The 26,803-nt window shown below is 37.4% G+C and overlaps 1 protein-coding gene across 7 annotated transcripts in view; it reads left to right on the forward strand.

Moving 5' to 3' along the window:
- Positions 1-26,803, forward strand: part of Erbb4 (erb-b2 receptor tyrosine kinase 4) — a 1,076,808-nt gene that overhangs the window by 14,838 nt on the left and 1,035,167 nt on the right. The window contains exon 1 of one of the 7 annotated variants that reach the window (XM_076550191.1): positions 9,932-10,052. The exons of the other annotated variants lie outside the window; for them this stretch is intronic. The gene's annotated coding sequence lies outside the window, so the exon portion shown is untranslated. Of the gene's footprint in view, positions 1-9,931; positions 10,053-26,803 lie in introns of those variants that run through there. 7 annotated transcript variants of the gene reach the window in all.

Genomic DNA, 26,803 nt, shown 5'->3' on the forward strand with positions numbered 1-26,803 from the left:
AGCTAGCCCTCTTCCCTAGGGGATCCCTTGCACTTGTGGAATCCTGGGATCACAGGCAGCCATGCTGTCTGCCAGACTTCTAGACAGGATTTTGAGATCCAAATCTTGGTTGTCATCATGCTTGCTGTGAGGCATCTCCCTCCAACAATTATTAAAATAATAGAGATATGGACAGTGTCGTGTTAGGGTTGCCACAATTCAGTGTTATCCAGTTTGAGGGACACATGTGTCTGAGTTAGATGGCTGTTTTAATGACTAGAATGTAAAAAGCAAGTGACCTAACGAGGCTTTCTCTGGCCCACAGATTGGTTACTTGATTGAAGTAAACCTAAAGACTCTGGAAACAGATGCTGAGGATGGGTGCTGATAGATCTTTGGGGTTTAGAATTAGGCTGGTTACCAATCACAACAGTTTGAATTTGAGAAGGGAATCATGGGTGTAATGATCATATTGCCTCCTCTTTATTAATTTGTAAACTACCCGTCACAGATGTGTGCATGCATATGGAACTCTCCCTTTAGGGCACCACACCTACTCTTCATTTATGGCATATAAGAAGAAAGAAAAATATAATCAAAGCAATATATAATTAATATATGGCTGGGCAGTCGGTGGTGGTGCACACCTTTAATCCCAGCACTCAAGAGGCAAGGCAGGTGGATCTCTGTGAGTTCGAGGCCAGCCTGGTCAACAGAGTGAGTTCCAGGACAGCCAGGACTACACACAAAGAAACCCTGTCTCGAAAAACCCCCCAAAAATGTAATTATAAGATTATGAGAATTGTTAAATCATCTTTGTTATGATATTTTTGCTAATAGATGTGTAATTCTTGTAGTTTGTGCTACAGCAGAGGTCTAACACACTTTTTTTTGTTGAAGAATGAATGAAGAAGGACATGGCAAGCACAGAGAAGAGCCTGCTTAAGAAGGAGACACGATAACAGACTTTAGTATTTGGATGGCTGTTGTGCGTAAGAGGGATTAGCACGGTTCTGTGTAGCCTTGGAGAACAGAAACATTAACAGCTGCTTGAAACTCTACGGCATCAGATTTCATCTGAACACCAACAAGGAGTTTCTCCTCAGGCTTCCCAGAGCTGGAATCCTGCCCCAGGAGGTAGTGAGTTTCTTAGTGTGGGGGGTGGTAAGCTATGATCCAGCCACTTCTCTGAGGGTTAGGAATGATGAGGCAGCTGAAGACCAACTGGACAGCCGTGTTGGGGGAGGGATTAGATTCCATGACTTCTGAGAGTCCTTTCTGCCTTAACTCTCAGGATTCATCACAAGTGCGCTGTGCCCAAGTGCCCTTTCCCAGCCTCAAGCCCAGATTCCTTGTCATCATGGCTATGGCTGTTATTCCTTTCCCCATGCTTCTCACCATCCTACCTGTTCTGCATGGACTGGTGGATCCCTGAAGGGTTTCAAGAGCTTGTTTTTCTCAACTATCAAAATATCCTTAATTTTTTTTCAGAGTAAACATTCACATCTCTGATCCAATATACCATGCCAATAAAGTCTCAATTGAAAAGTATAGGTAAACTGTAAAAAAAAAAGTATAATAATAAAGGCAAATCTGACAGGATGTAAATGAACAGTATAGTTATAAATAGGTATTTTTGGTGGGGTTACAGTAGGGCCTAGCGGGGAGTGTCGAACCTTGGCCCGAAGGTGTGGGTGGACAGTGAAGTGCTGAGAAATTACAAAAAACCAAGAGCTTCTGCAAGAAACTGAGAGTGAAGATGGAAAGGTATAGGTACATATGCAGCACACACTTAATTATAAACATGCCAGCCTTATGTTTGTCAGACTTGGAAGGATTTACCTCCCTGACCTCTGGCATTTCTGTTTCTTTTATTACTACTTTGGGATCCTGTGCTGAAAGATACACACCAAAAGGAGTGTTTTGCTTTTTTTTCTCCCTTCTGTGCCTGCTCTTTTAAAATTTTCCTAGATTCTCTTGTAAGGAAACTGCAATTCTCTGATACACTGATGTCTGCCCTGGTCTTTCTGATCCACGTACTACTTCCTTGCTCTGGACACTCTATATCCATTTTCACATCTTGAGTGCTGTGGCCAGGTTGGTACTTTGATGTATCACCTGCAGTGTGCTGAAAACCTACATGGTAGGTGATGGCAATCCTTCTCCATAGAGGAGGAAAAAAAAATCACAGACTTCATGATTGGCTGAATCCTAAGTTCCAGCAGAGGCGATATCCTATTTAAAAATATTCATTTTGTTTGCATATGTGTGTGTCTCAGTGTTTGTGTATGTGTCACATGTGTGCAGGAGATCCCGGAAGTCAGCAGAGGGCACCGATGCCCTGAAATTAGAGTTATAGGCAAGTGTGAGTCAGCATGTGGGTGCTGGGAGCCAAAGCAGGTCCTCTACAAGGTCAGTAAGTGCTCTGCACTGAAGAGCTATCTCTCCAGCCTTCTCCAGGCAATATTCTAATGATTTCTTTGACCTTTATTGGTTGTAATCAGGCTTGGATTTTTGGTTATGTGTGTGTCTATAAAAAGGGAGGGGTGAAGATTAAAGATTTTAAAATGAATCTTCTCATTTCTTACTCCTCTTAAAGATTCATATTTTTCCTTTGAGATTGTGTATATACTGGTGTTTCTGTGTGTGGGTCAGGGAATGTGAGGAGAGCTACCCAGGCACGGGGACCAGAAAGCATCATCTGCTACACCATCTCTCTGGCCCCTAAAGTTAGTCCAGTTGCTACCCCTTTGTGTTAGTTTCTGGAACCCCAGATCCCTCTGTAGATGATGGACCTCTCACTCATCTACAAGGCTCTTATCCTTCTGCCTGCTGGATATCTCTACTTGGACCAACCACAGTGTCTTCCTAGTAGCTAGAAGTTTTCCTGGTCTCACCCGGCACCAAGGTCCCACAGCCATTTATAAAATTCCTGTGTCCTGCAACCACTCAGAACCAAGTAAACACACAGAGGCTTGTATCAATTACAAATTGTATGGTGATGGACTATGGCTCAAGCTTCTTGCTAGCTAACTCATATCCTAAATTAACCCATTTCTATTAATCTGTAAGTTGCCACATGGCCGTAGCTGGCATGTTGTTCCTTCTGTGGCATCTGGCATCTGCTTTGCTTTGCCTTTCTTTTCCTGTCCATTTATTTGGGTTTTCCACCTGCCTCTAAAGTGCCTTGCCATAGGCCAAATGGCTTCATTTATCAACCAATCAGAGCAACATATTTTCACAGCATACAGAAAGACATTCCCCCATCATTCCTCTCCAGCTATTCATATCCAATGCTGTTTAAATATCTTGATATAAATTTCTATAAATACAGAACTAACTCTTGGCTGAAAACTGGCCAGAAAAATCACATAGAGAATTTATTAAAGGCCTACTATGTTGGAGCTGGAGAGATGGTTCTGAAGTTAAGAGAAGTTGTTACTCTTGCTGAGGACCTGGGTTTGCTTCCCAACAACTCTTTGATGGCTCACAACCACTTCTAACTCCAGTTCCAGGGGACTGGCTCCCTCTCTGACCTCTTAAGGCACAAGGCATGTATGTGGTACCTATACATAATGCAAGCAAAATACTTATAAACACAAAATAAAAATTAATAAAAACATTAAAAAGATATACTATGTCAAATAGTGTGCTAAATACTTCTTAGCTAATATTTTGTCCAGGTTTTACCCACATGGGCATTACTGCTGTCATTTTGCCAATGAAGAAATAGAAACTAAGAGAGAGTAAGTAAGTTGCCAACAACATACCTGTGCAAGTGGTCAGCTAGTGATGTCTAAGATCGTAATAATTCTCTTTGATGTAAGTATCAATAGTTTGCATATGAAAATAAACATCCTCTATTAACTACACTGAAAACATAGATGACTATAATAACTATTTTGGCTCCTTAATTATTTCATTTGACATCTGTAATAATTATTAATATCTAGGTATGCCTGTGAAAACACCAAACTTAGAAACAGGATCAAGTATGTTACCAACATTTATTTGTTCCTGATACCAATACTGTTTTCACATTTAGATTCCAGTACCTTTATAACACCTCAAATACAGTAACCATTTCGATTACCTACTCAATTCAGTCATGCGAATTAAATTATTTAGAATAGAAGCAAAGTCATGTGTCTTGAGAATGAGATAGTTGTTTAGAATCCCAAACATGAGAGTGGGTTAAATATGTAATCTTTTTTTTCCTCCCCAAGACAGGGTTTTGCTGTCCTAGAACTTGTTTTGTAGACGAGGCTAGCCTTGAACTCACAGAGATCTGCCTGCCTCTGCCTCCCAAGTGCTGGGATTAAAGTAGTGCACCACCACTGCCCGGCATAAATATGTAATCTTTTAAAACTCCAGTTTTCTCATCTCCAAAAGAAATCTTACACTTATATCTACCATGCAGTTTCAAAGATTAAGTAAAACGATGCTGTAAAATATTACCAGGTCCATAGTGAGGACTAAACAAATGTTAATTACTGTATATATAATTTTATGTCAGAAAGAGAAAGCCTGACCTTGTGATGTATATTTGTAATACCAGCTCTTAGGAGGCTGAGGTGGTGGGATAACAGATTTGAGGCCTTTATAATTTATATAGTGATGTCATGTTTCAAATTTAAACAATTTTTCCCATTTTTCTTTATTAAGAAATTTTCTACTCACTCTACATACCACCCACAGATCCCACCTTCTCCCTCCTTCCATCTCCCTAGCCCTCCCTCCCAAGTCACCCCACATCCCCACATCCCCCAAATCAAGGTCTCCCATGGGGAGTCAGCAGAGTCCAGCACACTGAGCCTAGGCAAGTCCAAGCCCCTCCCCACTGCACCAAGGCTGTGCAAGGCATCACACCACAGACACCGATTCCTCAAAGCCTCCCATGTACCAGGGATGGATCCTGATCCCCCTGCCTGGGTTGCTTTCCAAACAGTTTGAGCCAGACAACTGTCTTCTGTATCCAGAGGGCCTAGTCCAGTCCTTTGGGGGCTTCATAGCCACTAGTCTACAGTTCATGGGCTTCCACTAGTGTGGCTGGTCATCTCTGCACTTCTTCCCGTCATGATCTCGACGTTCCCCACCTGCAAAATCCCTCCTCTCTCTCATTGATTGGATTCCTGGAGCTCAGCCTGGCACCTGGCCATGGATCTCTTTGCATCTGCCTCCTTCATTCACTGGACAAGGGCTCTATGATGATAGTTAGGGTGTTTGCTAAACTGGTCGCCAGAGTAGACCAGTCCAGGCACCCTCTGGACCACTGCCAGCAGTCCAAGGGACAAATTTTTTTTAAAGTAGTGTGAGAACATGGAATTCCCTTTCTCATAAACTGGACTTGAGTTTGTGTTTTCTGTGTTCATACACAGGAGATGTAATGGTTTGCAGAACAAATGTATACCTGGGCTCACACAAGCAGTGTAAGCAGACTATTTGGGGAAGGAATTTGGCTCTCTCTGTGGGGCAATATTCTCAAATCATTTTCCTTCATATTCTGTTTTTATAGTTTTGGTATTAAAAAAAGAAGCTTTGAGAGACAGTTTTGTTCCAAAGATTTATGTTTACCCTGCAAGCCCAAATCCGCTGTCCATTCCTTCTCGCTGTTTTTTAAAGTGCCTTCAAGAGAAAATGGTTTTTAATCAAAGTCACTAGATGACTTTTTATATTATATTTTTATAGATATTTAAACTTTTAAAGATAGGACACAACTATTGTGCTTTTAGAGAAATTTCTGTATGCTAGAGAGAAATGTAAGGTTTATATACAAATACAGAGCAGATTGTTTTATGTATCCACTAGTGAATGAATTGTGATTACTAAATATTTCCCCTATTTCATGGCTATTGCAGAGTTATTTAGGTAGTTAAAAATTAGGCTAAAAGCTGTGCATGACATACTGAAGTTTGTAGTTGACAGAGATGTGCCAGTGATATTCCTGGCTGATTTCCATTTTTCTACCCCAAACCTTACCTACTTTGAAAAAAAAATGTTACAGCTGTGAAGCCAAATTGCAGTTCTTCTAATGTTGACTATCGAACTCTCAATAGACACTGAGTTATGTTTTAAAAAGCTGCTTTCCATATCTACCAAGGAAAAGAGTTAAAATTGTGATTGCCTCTTATTTGTCGCAAAGAGTTAAAACTACCTAGATTACTAACATCAGACTGAGAGGTAGGTAGAGATGTTTTTGTGCACCAGCTCCGCCACGTGTCATTATCTCTTTTAGCTGACAGGTGGTGGCTCCAAAACAATGTGGACAGTAGGGATGTGTGATTAGATTGCTATCAGTGTCTGAGCAAGCCAGGAACTGAACCCTGAAATAAAGATTGGCCACGAAGCGGTTGAATTATTATTTATTTTTAAATGTGAGGATATTAACAACAAAATAACTGTCATAAGCAAAGGGGCTTCGGGAAATTTAATTGTTCTTTAGCTACAGTCATTGGCTCTGGGATGAGGATTTCATGTAGCTTCAACAATAATTCTCAGTGAAACTCCAATCAATAATTTGAAATATTAAACTATGATTCACATCAATTTTCCCATGGAATTTGTTATTGCTTATAACATTCATTTTAAGCATGATTGCCCAGGGATTCAGAACACAAAAAGTGTTAACTACAAAGGTCTCGAAACTACCCTTATCTAAGTAGGATGTCATGATTTCTTTTACACAGACAGTATGAGTTGAATAGATGGGGGGGGGTGAATTCTACAAATGATAATAGCTGTTAATTCTGGTGACCCTTCACCAGACAGTGGGTGATGTAGGTTAGAGTCACCCTGTTCTGTGAGGAGGTTGTCAAGGTGAAGGAAATGGGAGCAATTTATATTCAAGCTTTGATTTTAAAGAGGGGGCAATCAGTTGAGTTCATGAGAGAGACAGGAATGTAACAGGCTAAGGTAGGTTGCTGGAGATGAAATGACTGCTCATAACATTCATCCTGTCTTCATCTCTCTTCCTACTGGCTTTTGTCTTAGATCCCATTGTCCTCCACCCTTGAGTGACTCTAATTGCGTCTATGAATCATGAACCAGCTCATTCTACCCTTAACAGTTTTAATATTTCACTCCCGAGTCAATATGCTATTTAATAACCTATCTAGAGTGTCTTCTACATCCTCTGTATAAGTTTGAGTGTTGAACTATTTTTGTCTTTATTAAAGTACATTAGTGCATTTTTAAAGTCGTGTGACCTTTGTAAAGGCTCCACGTGTGTGTAATGTGTCTGAATTAATGCTCTGCTTCAGCCCCTACTATTAGCAAAGCTGCTTTATCCACCCCCTTCTGATACATCTGGGCAGGTGTGACAGGGTCCTAACCACGCCAAGCATTTCCACAGAGCAGTGACTTGATTTTGTGTACTACTCAGTGGGGACTCTGGAGTTTTCAATTGTATTCCTTATCAGGCCAGTGTTCCATGGCCTACTGAAGGAAGTAGGGGCATAGTCCCCACAGAATGGGAAACAAAGGCATGCAGCTAAACCTCCCTAATGTTACCATGGTGGGGGCTAATATTTAGATGTTGAAAATAACAGAGGAAGACCTTTGTAGTTTCCCTGCATGGATGTGATTTTAATTTATCATTAGTTTAATAAGGCTCGATACCTTCATGAGAAAAGCACCAGTCTCAGAATTAGATTCTTAAAGTTACTAAGTCAGCACACACCGAAACTGTCACATAAATTCCTCTAGAACTTGATTCTCGTGTTCTCCTTTAGTTTCCCCAAATCTACAAAAGTTCGTTATCTGTGGAAATACCAGCCTGAAATGAATCCTGCTTAAATGTTACAGAGTATTGATTTAGCAAATGAATTATTATCACTCTGGCTCAGATTTTCGTGAGACCAGTTTTCAACAAGCATTTATTTGCCGTCCATCACTCTATACGATAGAGTAAGGAGCTTTTATATCATGAAGAATACCGCAGACACCCATGTATTCTTGAAAATGAATAAGGTATTTTGCAACTTTTCTCAAGGCAGTTTGGAAATTATTTACATTGTCTAAATTGTAATGTGTTTATGTTAGATAGACTTGTAACTTGTATTTGTAATGTGTTTATATTAGATAGACTTGTAACTTGTATTTAACTCATGTGTCTTCTTTTCTAATACTGCGAGCTTTAAAAATTATTGCAATTAAATAGAAATTGTTATACTTTTTTTTTTAAATTTAAGGACAGATTATCTGTACTCTTTATTTCTGTGGAGACTGTTGAGGTCTTCTGGATTTATCTACACTTTTTGAAATAGATTGTACTTGTCTAAGTTTTCATTTCTCCTGACTAGTACCCTTGGCCAGGAATGCTGCCGCCTATGCTTCTGAAGGCAGGGTGACAAATAACTTCGAGACCCAAATAGCAGGCTTTCCAGGGAGACGAGAGGACAGCTGTCCCTTGGGACGGTGATCCCAATTTGGAGCGCTCTCAGGACTTGTGAACGGAATCTTCTCTGTGATTATTGCCCAACATGCGACTATTCCTGTCCTAGGACCTCAAATCAACACCCTCTGCTGTTCTGTAGGAGAGTGACATGAACTGGGGGGCTGTACAGGTACACAGGACTTCATGGTGGTGCTCTCTTTGCCCCTTCTCGTCCTCTGTCCACATTTGAACTGAACAAGTGCTTTCTAATGCCTTGAGACCCCTTTTCCAAACTACATGTCAATCACAGAACATAAGTGGATTGCCAAAGCTGTCTTTTTAAAAAACACATTTGAATTGTACCTAGCAGAGACTTCTAGTAAATAAATAGTTTATTTTTAAACTGATATTTTGATTCTAAGTGATTTTATGCCTGGATATGATTCTCTTATCATACTTCATTATGCTCTGCAGGTTTTGTTTTGTTTTTTTTTTTTGTTTGTTTTTTTACAACTTTGTAAATGTTTTGTAAATGCCAACCCAGGACGGCATTTAATATCCATCTAATTTCCGAGATTTTTAGGACTAATCTTTGGAAATTATGAGATTGACATATAATTTATATTCGAGAATTCCCATCCTTTATTTTTTTTTCCTTTTTGGTTTTTTGAGACAGAATTTCTCTGTATAGTTTTGGTGCCTGTCTTGGAGCTCACTATGTATACTAGGCTGGCCTTGAACTCACAGAGATCCTCCTGGCTCTGCCTCGAGAGTGCTGGGATTAAATGCACGTGCTACCAGTGCCCAGCCTCCTTTTCTAAATATAATTGCAGAAAGGACAATATGAAGGATGTATTAATTGTTCTAAAATTCATGCTTGAGATCTGAGGCAATGATTAGAACTACAATTTTAAAGATTATTTTTCTATACATAAACTCACTCAAAAAGTGGAAGCTGAGGTACACTTAAATTAAAAGATTGGTTCCTTATGGATGAATTTATTAGTACAGTAGACTGATTTATTCTAAAACAAAGCTGATACTTCAACAGAAAGCATTAATTACACACACATATTTGATATAAATTATGTCTGAGATCAACAAAAAATACTTACATTTTTTCCAATTTACGCTACAATTGGAAGTTTTCTAGTCTGTATTTGAGTAAAGTATTTTTTTAGAGGTTGAAAAATGACCCAACTCCACTCTATAGGATTCTTTCATACAGCGTGTAGCATTTTTAATTCTCATAATAACTGTTACTCAGTTTGCCAGCAGGAGGCCCCTCTAAGCAATGAGATGTCCTTTGGTTGGCAGATTTCTTTATAAGTAAATGACGCTCTGTACATTCCTTTCAAGAACTCTAGTAAGTGAGAGAATATTGCATGACTTTGTAAACTCGGAATATAGCTGTGTTGTGTCAGTGGTCTGGAATAAGAGGTACTGCATGGAGAGAAGACAGCCTCCTTCAGCTTGCCCCGTGCAGACATTCCTGGGTTCTATTTCTGTGGCTGAAGAGAGAAGAAGAAAGTAGAGAGTGAATGAAGAGAGCAGACCTTGGCTTGCAGTCACTCTCACACAAGGGGCATTCATCCTGACGACTTTGCCTGCCTTGAGTTTCCTACACAACCCGTTCGTTGTGAATCGCCTCTTTTACTTGAAGTACTGGGATAGTAATTGATGATATGATGGAAACATTGTAAGTAGTATTTGCAGTTTTCCTTTTTTTTCTTGAACCATCTTTTAGTTGAAAAAATACTTTAGTGAAAATTATTTTCTGATATAACAATATAGTGTTAACAAATACATATTTGGGATTATGAAGCCAATGTATACTTAAACTTCTAATTCATGCCAAGTTAGTTTCATCTAATAAATACCATTGTCTAGTCTCTGTAAGAAACGCTGTTATTGAGAATCATTTAATATCAAGAGGAAAAATAGACCATAAGTTGTAGGGGAAAAACTTAAAGCTAAAGCTTATAAATTATTTCTCAATGAAAATTTAAATATGTTTGTTAGTTACAAACTTCAACTGTGATACAAAACATAAAAATTTCAACAAATGTTTATAGAACATAGAAAATGTTCGCCATGATTGTCTGTTTGAGACCAAAGCACTTTCTATGATTTTACTCGAACTGAGACTCTTGTGTCAGGTAAAACACTTCAGAGGAATGCAGCCTGTCGCATCTGTTTATGCATGCTGCCTAGGCACTCATTTGCCAATATCAGCAGGCCTGCATAGCACCGAGATCAGGTATACAAAACCCAAAGATGTTTGTTCCTAACCCCATAACTAGGTTATTTGCAGCTTCTGATCGTCAGGACGATTAGATTGAACGTACTTTCTGCGCACTAAAGAGCATTGCAGCTCTGTGGTCTTGAACACCCTGATTACCTTCTCCATGCTTCATATCCTTACATTTAAAATGGAGGAAATGCTTCTGTTGCCCAGAACTGTTTGGAAGATTATTTGGGAAAATGTTTATCAAGTACTTAGTATGTCATTTGGTTCATGGTACATACTTGTGAACTTTTACTGGGTTTATAAGTGTAAAAATAATAACTTTTAAAACTCATTTTTATTATCACATTAATTTATATAAGGAGTTTTGTCATTAGTATTCAGTTTTAGAGAGTACTTAATAAACAAAACAAAAGCATTCATCCACAGAGTGGCTACTTCTGTACCAGGAAATCCATGAGGATTATTCAAAAGAATGTAATAAGTCAGGCAGATGCAAAATTAGATACTTTCAGTGTGTTGTTGTGAATATTAGCAAAATAGGGGCACTGGAGTGATAACAAACATTTATTACAGCTTGAGTTTGAAATAATTTCCTAGAGGGTGCAGTTTCTGAAACGAGCCATGATGTTGAACTAGAATTTGTCAGGTGAGGCATAATTAGAAGAATGTTTCATGCAGGAGAAACTCCACTAATGCAGTTAAAGAAATTATCATGGAAAGTACAATGGGTAGTCAATTCAGTGTGATTGAAGAGAGGAGAAAGATATGATTGAAATATAGAAAAAGACAGATCCCTAGAAACTCTGTTCCTACTTATTTGCTTATTTGTTTTAAAATATTGATCATATTTTATATGCATATTTCATATGAAGAACTTATTATCCAAAAAATATACATTCCATATATATTATTATAATAAATGGGCCAATGTTCAATTAAGGAAGTATTAAGGACTGGAGATGTAGCTTATTGATGGAATTCTTGCCTAGCCTGAATGAGGTGGTCATTCAATCTGCAACACCATATAATAGAAAAGCTAGAATTTAACACCTCTGATATTTAACCAGAGTGACATACACAGAATAAAAGATGAAGAGCCGTTTTAAACATGCAGTTTTGGAAAGAAAATAAAGTACAGGCTGTGTTCATTGGAAAGTTATTGGCTTTGGTTGTATGAAGGAAGGAGACAAGGGGAGTTTGGAAATAGAAGAAATGTAAAAAAATATATTGCATTATGCCATATGTAAATCTCTGAGTTAGATACATTTACATGAATAATCTATACATGGATGATAGTACAGACCTATTTAAAATACCTAGTCATATACATTTGTGTACATATACAGGCATATATATATAAATACTATTTGTAAATACTTATAAATTGTTTATGAATACTATTTTAAATGTTGAGACCTTTAAAGATTTTCAAGAAGAAATCTCACACCCTGAGAATTAAAGGACCTTCATATAGAATTCTAAATACATTAAATAGGTATTTACATCAAATGCTTTTAATTTCTAAGCCACAGTTTAGACACTTGGCTTATTTTAACATTGCCTTTCTTTACTTCTTTACAAGATTAAAATTTAGTTCAGTTACCCCTGTCCCTGGTGAGATAATCACAATTTCCCCAAGCCAGTCATCATTATTTCATTTCCCTATGTCAATGCCTCATTCAGTCATGGAAATTGGATAACATTCTGCTCAATGAAAAGGAGGTCAAAATGTTTTCTCCTTATTGAAAAGCAATACACAGGCAAAGCAATTTCTTTTGGTTTAAACATCCTGTATGCATGTAGTTTCTAGAACTGCGACAACCCGTCTTTTTCTCTTAGGTTTAAAATGACATTCCTAGAAAGTAAGACTAGATTATCCGTGACTTTTGAACCAATCATGGAATATCTCTGCCTATAGATATTCTATATTTAATAAATGAACTCCCCAAATGAAAGCCTATGTTTAGAGCCAAACTATTTTAATTGATACGAACTTAATGCATCATATCCACAATCAAGAGAGAATGAATGCATTGATGGTTACTAGTTTGCTGGTTCTCAGCTAGCATTCTTCTCCCTTTCAGCTGGCAGGAGCCTATGCCTAGAGAATAGTGCCACCCACAGTGGGTTGTGTCTTACTACATCAATTGTGTATTACTACATCAATTAACAGTGAAGACAGCCCCCCCCCCAGACATGCCCATAGACCAATGTATTCCAGATAATCCCTTACTAACACTCTCCTCCTGAATGGTTCTAGGTTATGTCAAGTTGACAGTTAAAACTAGATCATATATTGCAGAAGTCCTAAAACAGTTTGAGAATACACAAAGAAGATTTAAATCGAAGTAGTCTCTGTGATTGTATATATTTGTGTTACTCAGAACTTTTCAATATTTTTGCAAATCGCAACTATGTTTAAGGGACGGGACTTCATTAACATGTGGGCTATTGTATTATCATTCCTGTGCAACATTTATGCCTGTATAATCAATTTAACTATCTGTAAATCAATCATCAATGAAAATAATAATGTCATTTGAAACTTGTGACGATTTTTAAAAATATTTAATTAAAATATGGTTATGTAATTTACCCCTCCTACCTCTCTCATGTTCACTCGGCCCTTCTAAATTTATAACCTCCTTTTCTTTAATCATTGTTGTTATATTTAAATATAAATAAATAAGCATATAAACACAACTTGTTGAGTCTGTTCAGTGCTGCCTGCAGGTATATGTGGGACGACCTGACCACTTGGAACTAGATAACCAGTCCTGAGGTTCATCTCTAGGGAAGACTAACTCTCCCTCTCTCTGCAGTTGTTAATTGCCTGTAGTTCTTCATCCAGGGGTGGAGCCCTGGGATACTTCCCCCATTTATATCAGGATGTCATCTGGAGTTGGGATTGTTTAGGTCTTCTTTAGGCAGCCATGTTGTTGAGACTTCATGGTGGGAGCTTCTCTGTCATAGCTATAATTCACAATCTCATAACAGACTTCGGTATGCTGTCTCATAATCTTTCTGGCCCCTTTTGTGTGACATTCTCAGAGAATTTGCTGCTGTTTTTGAAAACATTTTTTTCCCAATATTCTATTTGATACTTGACATTTGAACTATAATATGATTGTCATTTTGCTTCACATGTTGTTTTTCTTAAGAAAAACTTTATTGGTAGAGCATGAATGAAGTATTAAGCCTGGTTAACAAATGACCCACTTATAGTGTTGACGCTTGACATATGACTTTATGCTTTCAAATCAGGGAAGTATTATGAGGAATTGTGAAATGCCTTGTTATTGTACTCACTGGCAGTGGGTGCTCTTAGAAGATTACATGGCTCCATCATTTATTTTGTTTATATCTTTCTATAATATTTTTTATTTGAAAGTTTGGTTTCCCCTTTGAATTCATATGTGTATCAGTCCTGTTGTGTCTGGAAAATGCTGTTTCCTTGAAGTTGTCTCCCTCTTCTGGTTCGTTCTCTCTCTCTCTCTCTCTCTCTCTCTCTCTCTCTCTGCCTTAGCATTTATCTTCATTAAAATTTCCACCTATACTATGAGACTTTACATGCATTTGGTGAGAACTTTTATCTGACAATTACCATACATTGTACACATTCAGTTTATCCTGTACTCTTCTTGCTCTTACAGTCTTTCTGCCTACTCTTCTGCATAGATCTCTCACTGATGTGTGTGTGTGTGTGTGTGTGTGTGTGTGTGTGTGTGTGTGTGTGTGTGTGTGTGTTATAAAGACAGCTCATTTAGGTATGAGTACTCAAAGTCTCTCATTTCTGCATGTTGACCAGTTATGCATCTCTGTGTTAACTGCCATTTATTACAAGAGGACACTTCTCTTGAGAGGATTCTGCAGTCCATAGATCTATAGGTATAGTGATATGTCCTTCGGAGTCATTTTATTGCTATGTTCATTTAGCAGAATGCACACAGCATGCCCAAGACCCATACAAGTTCAAACCAAACAAAATCTCATCACGATGAAGAGAAAGTGGACAGAGTCCCACTCCTAACTAAGGAACTGTTTGCAATTGGCAAATGGTGGCTGCTGGTAGAGGTAAAAATGGTTTTCTTTGGTAGGAGTGAAACTGGATATGTCAGTCACGTTTCAGGCCAGGTCACATGCTCAGGAATAGTTAACCAACACAAAGCGGATAGTTTGGGTGACATTTGTGTTTTGGTTTGGTGCTGGTTCTTTTTGTTTGTTTGTGGAGTTGGGTATGTAGGGACAGAAAGGATATAGGAGTAGTTGTGGGAAGGGAAAGAAAATGACTGAAATACATTATATGAAAAAAAAATTAAAATACATTGAACAAACTATCCAAGTTTGGTTTCCCTATAACATTTTAATTTCTTATTAAATGATAGTATTGGAAATATCACAAACAAATTTTGCTTAAGACTTAAGACAGTCAAATGTGAGGTGACAAGTTCATGCAGACCTGAGTCTGCTAAATCTTTTAAAGTGCTTTGACCGACCGGTAGCTGTTTCTCCTTTGTGAGCATCTTGTCAAACCAGTTCATTAATTCTATATTTTAGATAAACACACAGACTTATGTACACTCCAGTTTTGTTTGTATTGCACAATAGCCATATTGGAAATTGCCCGGATCCATTGTTGAATTAATCCATTGGAAGGGAATAGTTATGTAATTATCTTTCCTAGAGTCAATCGTTAGGCTTTTTTCTGAAGTGTAGTAAAGTGTTCTGTAAGTAGCTTTGTATGCATCTATCCACATTTAAGAGTAAGGTGAACTGAAATAGTTCTGTATATTATTTATAGTAGAAGATTAAGTCATTTCAGTGCCGAAGTATTTATGGAGTATAGTTTGAAGACACCTAGATTTAATAAGCTATTTCATAAGTATCCAATAAGCTCTGACGAAAAGAAAACTTATGTCATGAATGAATACATGGCAAGCAATTGGCTTTATGCTCAGGAGCTTTCCCATACCTAGTAATTTGATCATCAAGTAGTATCAGCAACTATTTTTTATGCTGTAGTTTGTGAAACATGTTTAATGCTATGTTCTGGGATACATGCATTTACATACACAGGCTTGCCTTGGATCTAAATACCATTCTTCAAAAGTCAGAACTTACTTTTAACATTGTGTATATTTGTGTATATGATGTGTGTGGTCAGCCCAACTGCATGTGTGAGTGTGTGTGAACAGATGCCATGGCATGTGTGGATATCAGCAGACAGTCTTGGGTGTAGCTCTCCTTGTCTTCCACCTTGTTCAATGAGATAGTCTCTCTTGTTGTTCATTGCGAGGTGTGGCGGGCCAGCTGCCCAATGTTCTTCCGGCTATTTTTCTGTCTCTACCTCTCTGTGATTACAGGAGTTCACTACCACATCTGGCTTTTACATGGGTTTTGGAGATCCAAACTCCCGACATCAAGCTTTTGTGTGTACTTTATACACTGAGCCATCTCCAGAATTTAAAACTTTTGTTTCTCTGACCCTAATACTAATGTATAGTTCTTTTAATTTTGATACTCTATATTAGGAATATGGAAAACAAGCTTACTTTAAAACATTACTGAAAGCTAATTCTAATGGTTACTAATATGGACCCACCAGAGATAATATAGTAATTGTATGTACAATATAAATAAATAAGTTAGTTATTAATTTTCCCAGTGCCTGATGGAGGATGATGAATAAGGCTGACCAGTAAGAAGATCAGTAGCTTTGCCCATACTATGCATAGCCGAGATCTTAACATCATTGTTGTAACAAAACAGCCTTAAGCACATATTCTTGTATATAAGAGTAATAATAAAAATTGTACAACATAAACCTATTATGGTATTAGTAAATTATAACTCATTTTTATATTTTTCACTCTGACAATTTTAAAGTTTATAATTCTTTGATTTAGACTCAGCAGGATTGTATAACAGGATTTTTTAATGACTTACACATTACTCTTTCAAACAGATGAATAAAATACTATCTATATAGCAAGTTTTATGTGATTTGTTTCCAGTGATCTTTCAGGAGACTTTTTTGGAAGGAGATCTCTAAGGAAAAGGAACTAGAATCAGCCCACATGGGATAATAATACAGCAGGGGCTCATGTAAGGCCTATGGATTTCACGTATGGTTGGCGTTCCAATTTACGGCATGACAGTTTTCTAGAAGTTCTGGGTAGACTTGCAAAGACCATAGGAGATTATTCAGTTGGCAGATTGACAACAACCAAGAAATTTGGAAATGCAATGAAATTGTACTAGAAAAATATTTATGTTTTAAAACTCAAGAGAAATCCTTGCAAGAAGATGGCATACTTCATATTGTTAATGATGAGTGTTTTATAAAGACAGCCAAGGACTATATCCTAAAATGCTGAAAGAAGAAACATTTCCCAGTGTAACTCTTCATATTCTCTATATATTTAGATACATCTAGGCTCCACAGGCTGTTTGAGAGAGTAAACATTATGGTAGCCTTGGATTCCATTACAACTTTCCTGCTGCCTATACAAACTATAACATTTTTGGTTCTTAAGAAGATGAACTTTATGCCATTGAAAACACATATTTGGAAAATTGACTGATAAGTGAGAAATTTTAAAAAAGTCTCTAGAATATTTGACTCATAAAATGTAAACTCTAAGTTATAAATAATATACAAATTCATGATAAGTTATTTTAGGTTATTAATTTTCCTCTTATATATGGCTTGGTAATCATTCAATGCTAAAAGTAATCAAATTTGACTTCAGTATTATAATATGTTTGATGTAGGATTTGTTTTTGCCCTAATTCCTGCTACTCAGTAGCCTATTCATATGTAGTATGTTATGCTATGGAAGAGCAATTCTGACTTTGGGTTCTCAAAAGTTTTTATAGCAACCATAAACAAACCCAAACCTTTTTCCTGAAGGAGACATCACCTCTTACCAAGTGTTTCCAACTGTAAATACATCTCTGAGGTCACAAGACCTGAAAGTAGGAGAGAGCTCAGGGAAGTGTACCCCCACATCCGTACTCTGATGTTGTGAGGGCTGGGCTGTGAGAGAGCCCTAAGGCATGGCCAGCCTTTATTATCTGGGATAATCAGGCTTTTGGGTCATTGTGCCAAATAAAACAACTTAAATGAAAAAGGGATTATTTGGCTCCCTATTTCAGTAAGTCATGGTGGAAAAGGCATAGTGGAGTACAGAAGCACACATCCATAGTAGAGACAGAAACTGAGAGTGAATATGATGAGAACAAGAATGAATGAAGACTATGAGGATGCGGCTGTGCTCTAAGTAGGCTTCCTACCCCTATTTCATCCAGCCATCTAGTCTGTGGGATCATGATAGTGCCTGTGATATTCAATGTGCTCTTTCAACTTACTAAGTTAATCCTATCTGGCAACACCCTCACAGACACACCCACTGGTGTGCAGTACTCTCTCATAGACACACATACAGGTGTGCATTATTCCCTCACAGACATACCCACAGGTGTGCATTACACTCAACATACACAGGTGTGCCTTCCTCACAGACATCCACAGGTATGCATTACTCTCTCACAGACACCCACAGATATTCATTAATACTCGCATGTACACCCACAGGTGCTCATTACACCCTCACAGGCAAACCCCCAGGTGTTCATTGTACCCTCACAGACACACCCACAGGCCTGCATTATTGATCTTAGGTGTCTTTCAACCCAATCAAGTTGATAACCAAGAGCCATCACTGTGCTGAAGCTTTATTTGTATAGAACCTTGATATGTTTATGAACGTTTTAGTTTTTTTCAGAACTTATTTTTATTTTATGTGTATGAAGTGTTTGCTTGAATGATTGTCTGTGCACCATGTGTGTTCAGTGCCCCATGGAGGCCAGGAGAGTGAGTTGGATCCCCTGGGACTGTAGTTACAGACAGGTTTGATCCACCAGAACATTTTAGTTTTGCAGGTTCAACTGCAGAAAAGATTTGATTCCATGTTTCTGATTAAGACTATCCAACCACAATTTTAATTTAGAATATTTAATGTTTGTTAATAGGGTTGAATTTAGTCATTTATGTCTGAAATTTATTTTCTATTTGTCCTGTCTTTCCTTAATTTCTTTTTTCATCATTCCCCATCTACTGTAGGATTAAAGAAAAATAAAATACAAATGAATTTCCCCTTTTTGTCTTATTCCTAATGGTTATTCTAACTTATCTGTCTTTAGATGTTTCCATTGCAAATTATGTGTACATTTACTTTAAGAAATTTAACTGAGAGGACAGAAGTCCTTCTCTATTAGTTACTTCTTTAACTCCAGAAATTAATCCTAAAGAAAAAGGTCCTCAAGTAATATATACGCATTTTTTTGGTAATTGGTTTTAGATATCTAAAGATAGATCTAATGTTCACTCATCATTTATTTTTATGAAGTTCTTATATCCAAGGACCTTATACTACACTGAAGTTTTATGGATCTGGAATTCAATAATGGCTGTCAATAAGAGAGTATACTGGTCAATAATGGTTGGTCAGTAAGAGAGGAGCATGAAATTACTTTCTTCTAGATACAGACAATAGCATTAAAAACAATAAATGAAGGAGCAGATGGCTTATGTTCTAAGTCCACTCACAGCTAGTGTATACCCATCTATGATAGCTTTGCAGTCAGAATTTGTATACATGGAAATTTACCAGACAGTTACATACATGTAAATTCTTAACACCTTGCTTATTTCTTTGCACTGTCAGTGAATTTTCTCCCTTGAATGCCAACCTTTCCTTCCTCTCACACGTCTTTGATGCATCAGCATTCCTTTCCCTTCTTGCTTGAGATTCCTCAAGAGATATCTTTGACGACACGTGGGAAGAGACAGGATCTTCAACAATTCAAAACCACCCACGTTATACCCCACAAGGCCAGAGACTTTGGGCTATTTCTCTAAAGGTCAGGCAATGCTTTGTGTTTTCTACAAAGTGACACCGTGTGACAGAACAAAGTGTTACCTTTTGTGCTTGTCGGCATTACCACATCAGCTTCCCATGATGAGATGCACCCGAGAATGCCTTCGCTTTTCCCCTTTGGGAACTTGTTCTGATCCCTTTAAAGTATAACGGACATCAAATAAATGATTCATTCATTATCCCTGACACCTGGACTTGGGAGAAAAGCTACATAGACATAACTTCAAAGATGTTTTTGGCTGTTATTTGCTTTTGAAGGAATAGAACATTCAGTTAATTTGCATGTTTTCTGTCTTTAAGTTACCATTTTACCCAACCATTTACAACAGAAGAGGTCATATTATCACTGGCTATTATGGACGATAAAGTTTTGACTGTCTAAAAATAAATTTTTTATTTGTAATTGAGAGGTTTTTAAACTCCTCAAGTCATCGTCATATGTTTGCCCTGGTGCCTGTGAGATGACACAATTTTAATTAATTAGGCTGATACCAGCTGACTGGAGAGAAAAATCTTCTGTTACAGTGACCCCACTTAGGTGGTGTATTTCCTGTTATATAGTCATTTTGTGGAGATGGTTTTGCTGGAACTGTTGCCCACAGCCCTACGGTCTTCAAGAGGATTACAGCACAGCATTTTAGGGAGAAAGAGACTTGATAGAGTTCTTTCAGCTAAAACCTAACGCAGCCCAGAGTCATCAGAGAGATTCATGATGCGGCTGAAGAGCTGCCTCCATCAGACTGGCCTGTGGGGCATCTTCTTGTTTGCTACTTGATGGAGGAGGGCACAGCTCCTTGTGTGTAGTGCCGTTGTTGGGCTGATGGGCCTGAGCTATCCAGAAAAGTATCTGGACATGAGTGAAAAGGAAAGCTACCCAGCAGCTTGCCTCCCTGGTCTCTGCTTCAGTTCCTGCCTGGGTTCCTTCCCTGACGTCCCCCATGATAGATTTTTGACCTGGAAGTGTCAACCAAATAAACCTTTCCTTCCCCGAGTTGCTATGGTCCTGTTTATCCCAGCAACAGAGAGCAAACTGGTACAAGTGCACAATTTCCATGAGCTAAGCCTGGTAGAGGCAAACATTTTGTTTCATGTTCCCTTGGTCAGACTTAGTTCCTTGATGTACTCAACTCCAGAGAAATATGGGCAAGCTGTGTGCTTGAAAGTGAGTTTGATAAATAGCCAACAGTCTCTGCTATGGGGAACTTAATGGGGGGGGGATTCTCTGTAATAGCACACAGAGATTTTGATTTGAGGTCAGTCACCCTTAAGGCAAAAATACAGCTCAGCCTTTTGTGAGCCAACTACAACTCGGAAAAAGTTATTAATCTTCTGTGTGCCACAGAACACTGAATTGTGGAATAGGAAACAATATTTATCTCAAGAATTACCTCAATATTAAATAGTACACATATATAAAGTGGCTAGTAAAATGCAGAGAACGTTTAAAAAATACATTTCATTTATTTGTGTGTATGTGCCTATGCTGTGACTCTCATATAGAGGTCAGAGGACAACTTGTGGGTATCAGTTTTTTCCTTCCCATAGGGGTCTTGGGAGTCTAACTCAGTTGTTAGAACTGATGCTGAGATTTTTACCTGAACCGCCTTGCTGGATCCAGAGAACATTTTTTTAATTACTTAAAAATTAAAGCTTATTTTTTAAATTATTAAATGAAATACTTTTTGTGCTACAATGATCCATAATAAATGCATTTAATCTACTATTAGTATATTTCAACACCAAAGCATATTTCAAAAATAATTATTTTACATATGGTAAGTATAGGTCCTCATAAAATTATGCATTTTTACCACTGTTCAAAGCAAAGGAAGAGATAAGTGGATATACACATAGATTTTGCAAGTAGCAGACACTAATTTTGATATTTTAATTCAATCAACTTGCTTTATGGTATAATCTTTTGAGGAAAGAAAACTTTCAAAGGAGTGAGAAAATGAAACTAGTATGTTTTTACATAGAGATATGAAATATATATTTTATATGCATATGATAATTTATACATTTTTAAAGAAAAACAACATGCTGTACAGTTTAATGTCATGGGTCTTACACTGTAAACAGCCCATGGTTATCTACCTTTAGATAAAGTAAGCTTTTCATTCAGTAATCTTGATTTACATGCTTCTTGTCTTTTTACATAAAACGATTTGGAGGAGAAAAATGCCATGCAAAAACTAAATAAAAGTACAAGGTTGTGTTTTTAACAATTGGTCTTAATTGAAATTTCTATTTGACCACCAGTGGCCACTGATCTTCGGCCACTTGTAAATTTAGGTATTTGTTTATAGTTACGAGTTTCTTTTATCTTCTCATAAAATGGTTAGTAAAGTGTTTTTACTTGTATTGAAACAGAGCATTGCCTTATCAGCAATACTCTGATTACTCAAAGTTCTTCCTGGGTTCTGTAAAGAAAGCAAGGGACTGAGCTCAACCTTGCTGGGAGTGCAACTTGAATGATGGGGTCAGCATAATAGTTTTTCCTTGTGTAGATTGGAGCAATTATTTCAAAGCAGACGTGTTTTTCAGCATAGATGTCTTCCTCACAAATACTTGTATTCTAAGTCCACAGTTGTCTGAAATGACTTAGTGCTCTGTAGGTGCTTTAGAAACTCATGGTTTGCAGTGTTCCTCACTTTTATCTCAGTTCTGTTAATTTTTTTTTAAAATTATCCACTGATCTATTGTTTTAGATATCCCCGTTGCAAGTGATTTTTGCCTGTGCAGCTGATGAGAATCTGCTGCATCAGGGTTTGCGCTAGTCATGAACACGCGAATCCACATTTCAAAGTGCCCATGTCCCACAAGCTGCAGCCCCAGATGCCAGCAAAATTCCACTGAGAGGAATTCCGTGGGTCAATCTTTTCATGACAGGATTGGCTGTGATGGGGACAGAAATGTGCTGGCGCTGTCCCTGTGTACTTCACCATCCGCTGTATGGCAGAGTGTCCTCTCACCCTCTAATTGAAGATGGTGTGACCGGAACTATTTGTTCCGTCCCAATGTACCTGCAGACAATCTCTGAGCATAACAGTCAATATATATAATGAACCAAACCAAACCAACCAAACAACAAACAAACAAACAAAAAAACCCCACACGACCATATTGTTAATGACTCCTAAATGTCCTTTTAAGGATCTTTTGATATTTATAAATTTTTCCCTTTCCTCATTCAAATAAGTTGCCCTTTTACTAATAACAAATTTGGGGTATTTCCTCTTAGATGCCAGATTATACTCAAGGATTTGTGGACACTGAAAGTTTCTTAGAATGGCCGTTTTATTTTTCACTCTAATCCTGGGCATCTGTTTCTGTCAGCAAGTAAATGTGTAGCTCTCTCTAGTTCTATGGATGGGTTGAATATTCTTTGGTCTGTAACTTTTTTTTCCCCCAGCTTCTAGGTTCCGCGTTGATTTTTCGAATGAGAGCGAATGCTTTAGGTAGCAAAGTTAGAGATTATAAACTTTTTAGCTACGTCTGTGTTGCATGAGAGAAGTTATTTCCCTTTCCGCTCATCAACCCTTGAATTCTTTTACTTACTGTTCCCTGGAAAGAAATGGGTGAGTCAACAAAATGAAAAAAAAAATTAATTAACTTCTAGGGCCACTTTTTGAAATAGCCCTGTAGTAGTCATTTATATGTTAATATTTTACAATGACTAATTTAATAGACAGATGGTAGTTGATATTATTACAGTATGAGAGTCAGGCATTTCCCCGGGCCTAATGATTATCTACCTAGTTTTCAATTAGAGAAGATGGCCAATTATCTAGAGTGGGTTTTATTTTAATTACCCAGTGATTAGGGCAGCTAGGTAACCAGCCTGGAGGAAAGAGAACTCGACTGTATGTGTGAGTGAATTCTTACGAGGTAAACCAGTAAGCTTAAAAAAAAAAAGAAGTACAGGGGGCAATGTAAAGAAACTGCTTAAATGAAATCATGATAATTTAGCCAAGTCCCTCTGTATTCTTTTATTTATTTAACAGCTAAGCCTAAGCGGGAGCTGAAAATGCTAAACTGGCTATTTTTGAACTAAACTCTTGCTTTTGTAGACAAAAACATTTTCAGAGGAATGAGAAGTAATGTTTAAATTCCCGGTTCCAGAGTGTTTTATATTTCTCATGTGTTCTGATGTCCATGAAGTGTCTTTAATCAGGGGGCCTTTATCATCTGAAACGTGGCCGAGACTCGAGGCAGCAGGATAGCGTGGACAAATTTCTGATAAATTCCTCTAGTTTTTGTCTTCAGGTTTTCACTCAAGCGCCTTCTCTGTCTCCTGAATCCCCCCTGATATTTCTAGTTAGTTTCATCTATCACTTTAACTTGAACAGGTCTAAACCAACTTTGAATTTCCCCCAATTTCCTACATTCTTGCTTCTGTCCAGGGATCTACCCTCTTGATATCCCTTCAGACGTGATTGGTTCTAGATTGGATTTTCTGTTATTTCCTCATATTTATTCTGTCAGTAAGTTCCGGGAAGATTTCTTACCGTGGGGGTTTGAATGAGGTGCCTCCTGTAGTCAGGTCCCTAGTCTGTGGAGTTTGGGGGAATACTTGGAGGAGGACGTATGTCACTAGGGTTAGCCTTTGAGGTTTCTAAAAGAAACCTTTGCAAGTGTGTTTTCAACTTCCTGTTTGTTGTGGAAGATGTGAACTCTGACCTGCTGCCCTGGCTGCCTAACTCTGGGTCCAGCCATCATGGATTATTAACTCTTTGGAGACATAAGGCAGATAACATTTTTCTTCTATAAATTGCCTTGGTCATGGTGTTTTATCCCAGAGACAGTAAAGTAACTAAGACTCTTACCTTGGTCACTTTGTCCCCGGTTGATGTGTCTTCCAACCAGACCTGTAGGGGCTTACCATCACGACACGACAACAGCTTTTGTTGACTAAATATTCTCATTTCTATAACTGACCTTTAGCGAACTAGCAAGCATTAGGCTTATACATGCTTATCATAGTTAACATACTATTAAAATTCCATTGACGGAAACATTAAGTATAAAATATTTAAAAGTGTCTACTTCAGTTTCAAGGGCTACAAAAAGATGTTACTACCTGGCTAATAGGAAACAAACAAAGGCCTTTTAGGTCATAGAAATTACTGAAAAGGACAGCTTTCAATACTTTCAAATTGAATGCCATTTCATGCATGGTAAGTTCCCCTATCTCTCATTAGATTTAGAATCTTTGAAGATGGGAAATATTTCTTAGGAATGTGCTATGGCATTTAACACAGTTTCACATAGCTCAGTAACAGCTAATTCATTTAACTCTAAGAATTTCTCTTTTATTAAGATAATCTATGCAATTCAGGAGAGAATTATTTTTAATTTTTAAAAATCTTTTTTGTTAGTAGTTCTACTACTGAAGATTATAAGCATATGGGGAACTTTAACTAAAATACAGTCACAGAGCCCTGTTCTGAGTCTATGGTTATGAATTATGTAAATCTATTTGATGAGAATCTCCTTAGATAAGGCCTAGGAATGTGCTTTTGTAAGAATAGGGGACATTGCATGGCTCAGCCAACCTAGATATTCATTATTCTATATGTTTTTCTTCCATATAAGTCCATTGATTATTACTTTTAATAATAGTCTCTAGAACCAAGAAAAAATATTTTTCACATAGATGGGTGTATAAGAATGCAAAGATTACAAAACAATTTCTTAAAGAATTAGTAGATAGATGTCCTGAAGAATTGCTAGAAACATCTAAATATTAAGCATTGTCTTAAAATATTTTCCTGTTTTAGTTTGGGTGAGTTTAGTAATGAATAAAATCTGATAATTCATAATTGCTTAGACTAAAGGTATTAACCATGGTGAGACTCCCTGCCTAACAAAGAACATATGTGAACATGAAAAATGTTAGGAATTGACCAAAAGTACTTGAACTATTTTTTGTAGGAGAATGCATCTGAATCCTTTAGAGAGTCATTTAAAGGTTGGGAGAAATTTCGTTCTTTCTCTTCTCCATCAGCTATTGCATATTTTAATAGATTTTAGGATTTAAATAGCTTAAAAATAATGGCAAATCAGTCAAATTGGGAAATCTTAGCTAATACTCCAATAGAAAAGAAGCAAGAAAAATTAATCCCTTGACTTTACTTAGTAAGTCTGAATCTCCATTGATTCTTGGGTATTATGATTTAAAAGAGTATCTCAAAAAATGATATATGTGGAATTACATTTCATTACATCAAAAATCCTCATGTGCTCACAGGGACACTCCCTCTCTTCACACCTGTGCACACCCGAATTTATGGAACTTTGCTTCCCTATAGGGTGGGAATGTAAGTACTGTTTGGTTAGGTACATTGTATTGATTGGGCAATAGCAACAGGGATGAGGGAGGACTGTCCCAGCTGAACAGATGACTTTATTTCCCATTATCTGCTGTAGATTTATTAATTAAAAATGATTATATTGGAAATAACAAAATTTATATCAATGCAACCAATTTTAAAGTGCTTGCAAATTATTCAAGTTTTATTCTCAAAGCAGAAAAATCAACATAAATTCTGGTTAAACTTAGTGTCAGCCATTCAATTTTTGTCTGCTATATTGTACATGTTGATAGTTTTGAAAATTTTTTAAAATAACAAAACCATTTTCTTTCCACAGATTTATTTATTTATTTTTTCTTTTAGGTGATTGATATATTAAGTAAACTCAATATGGTAGAGTATTTCTTGAATGAAATGGAGCCTGTTATAAATCTTGATTGTACTAAACCAGTCTCAAGTACAGATGTTTGATGTTCATCTTTTTTCCTTTGAACTTCATCCAAAAAATGCATTGTCTTCAAAGAAAGACCTTGTCCAAAACTTTATGCACATTGATCCTATCAGTGCTACTTACACGCTTATGTTGGTATGATGAAACATCCTCATTTGTCATGATCTAGGCAGCTCATGACCAAGTTACTGAAGGGACAGGAAAAAAAAAAAAGAGGTTCAAAATAATTTTGATAAACAAAACAATGGGAGATATACAGTACTGAAAATAAGTATCACACAAAACCCAGATAGTTCTCTCTATAGTTTTTTAAAGGTTTTGTTTTTGTGTGTATGTGTGCTTGATGGCTGTAAGGAGTGTAAGTTGCATCTCTGTACTGTGGCATAGTTGCAGAGAGCAGAATACAACTTGTGGGAGTCAGCTCCCTCTTTCCATCATGTGGTTACTGGGGATTGAACTCAGGTTGTAAGGCTTGGTGGAAAGTGCCTT

The sequence above is a fragment of the Peromyscus maniculatus genome, chromosome 13 (genome assembly GCF_049852395.1).
Source record: "Peromyscus maniculatus bairdii isolate BWxNUB_F1_BW_parent chromosome 13, HU_Pman_BW_mat_3.1, whole genome shotgun sequence".
In the NCBI taxonomy this organism is placed as follows: Eukaryota; Metazoa; Chordata; class Mammalia; order Rodentia; family Cricetidae; genus Peromyscus; species Peromyscus maniculatus.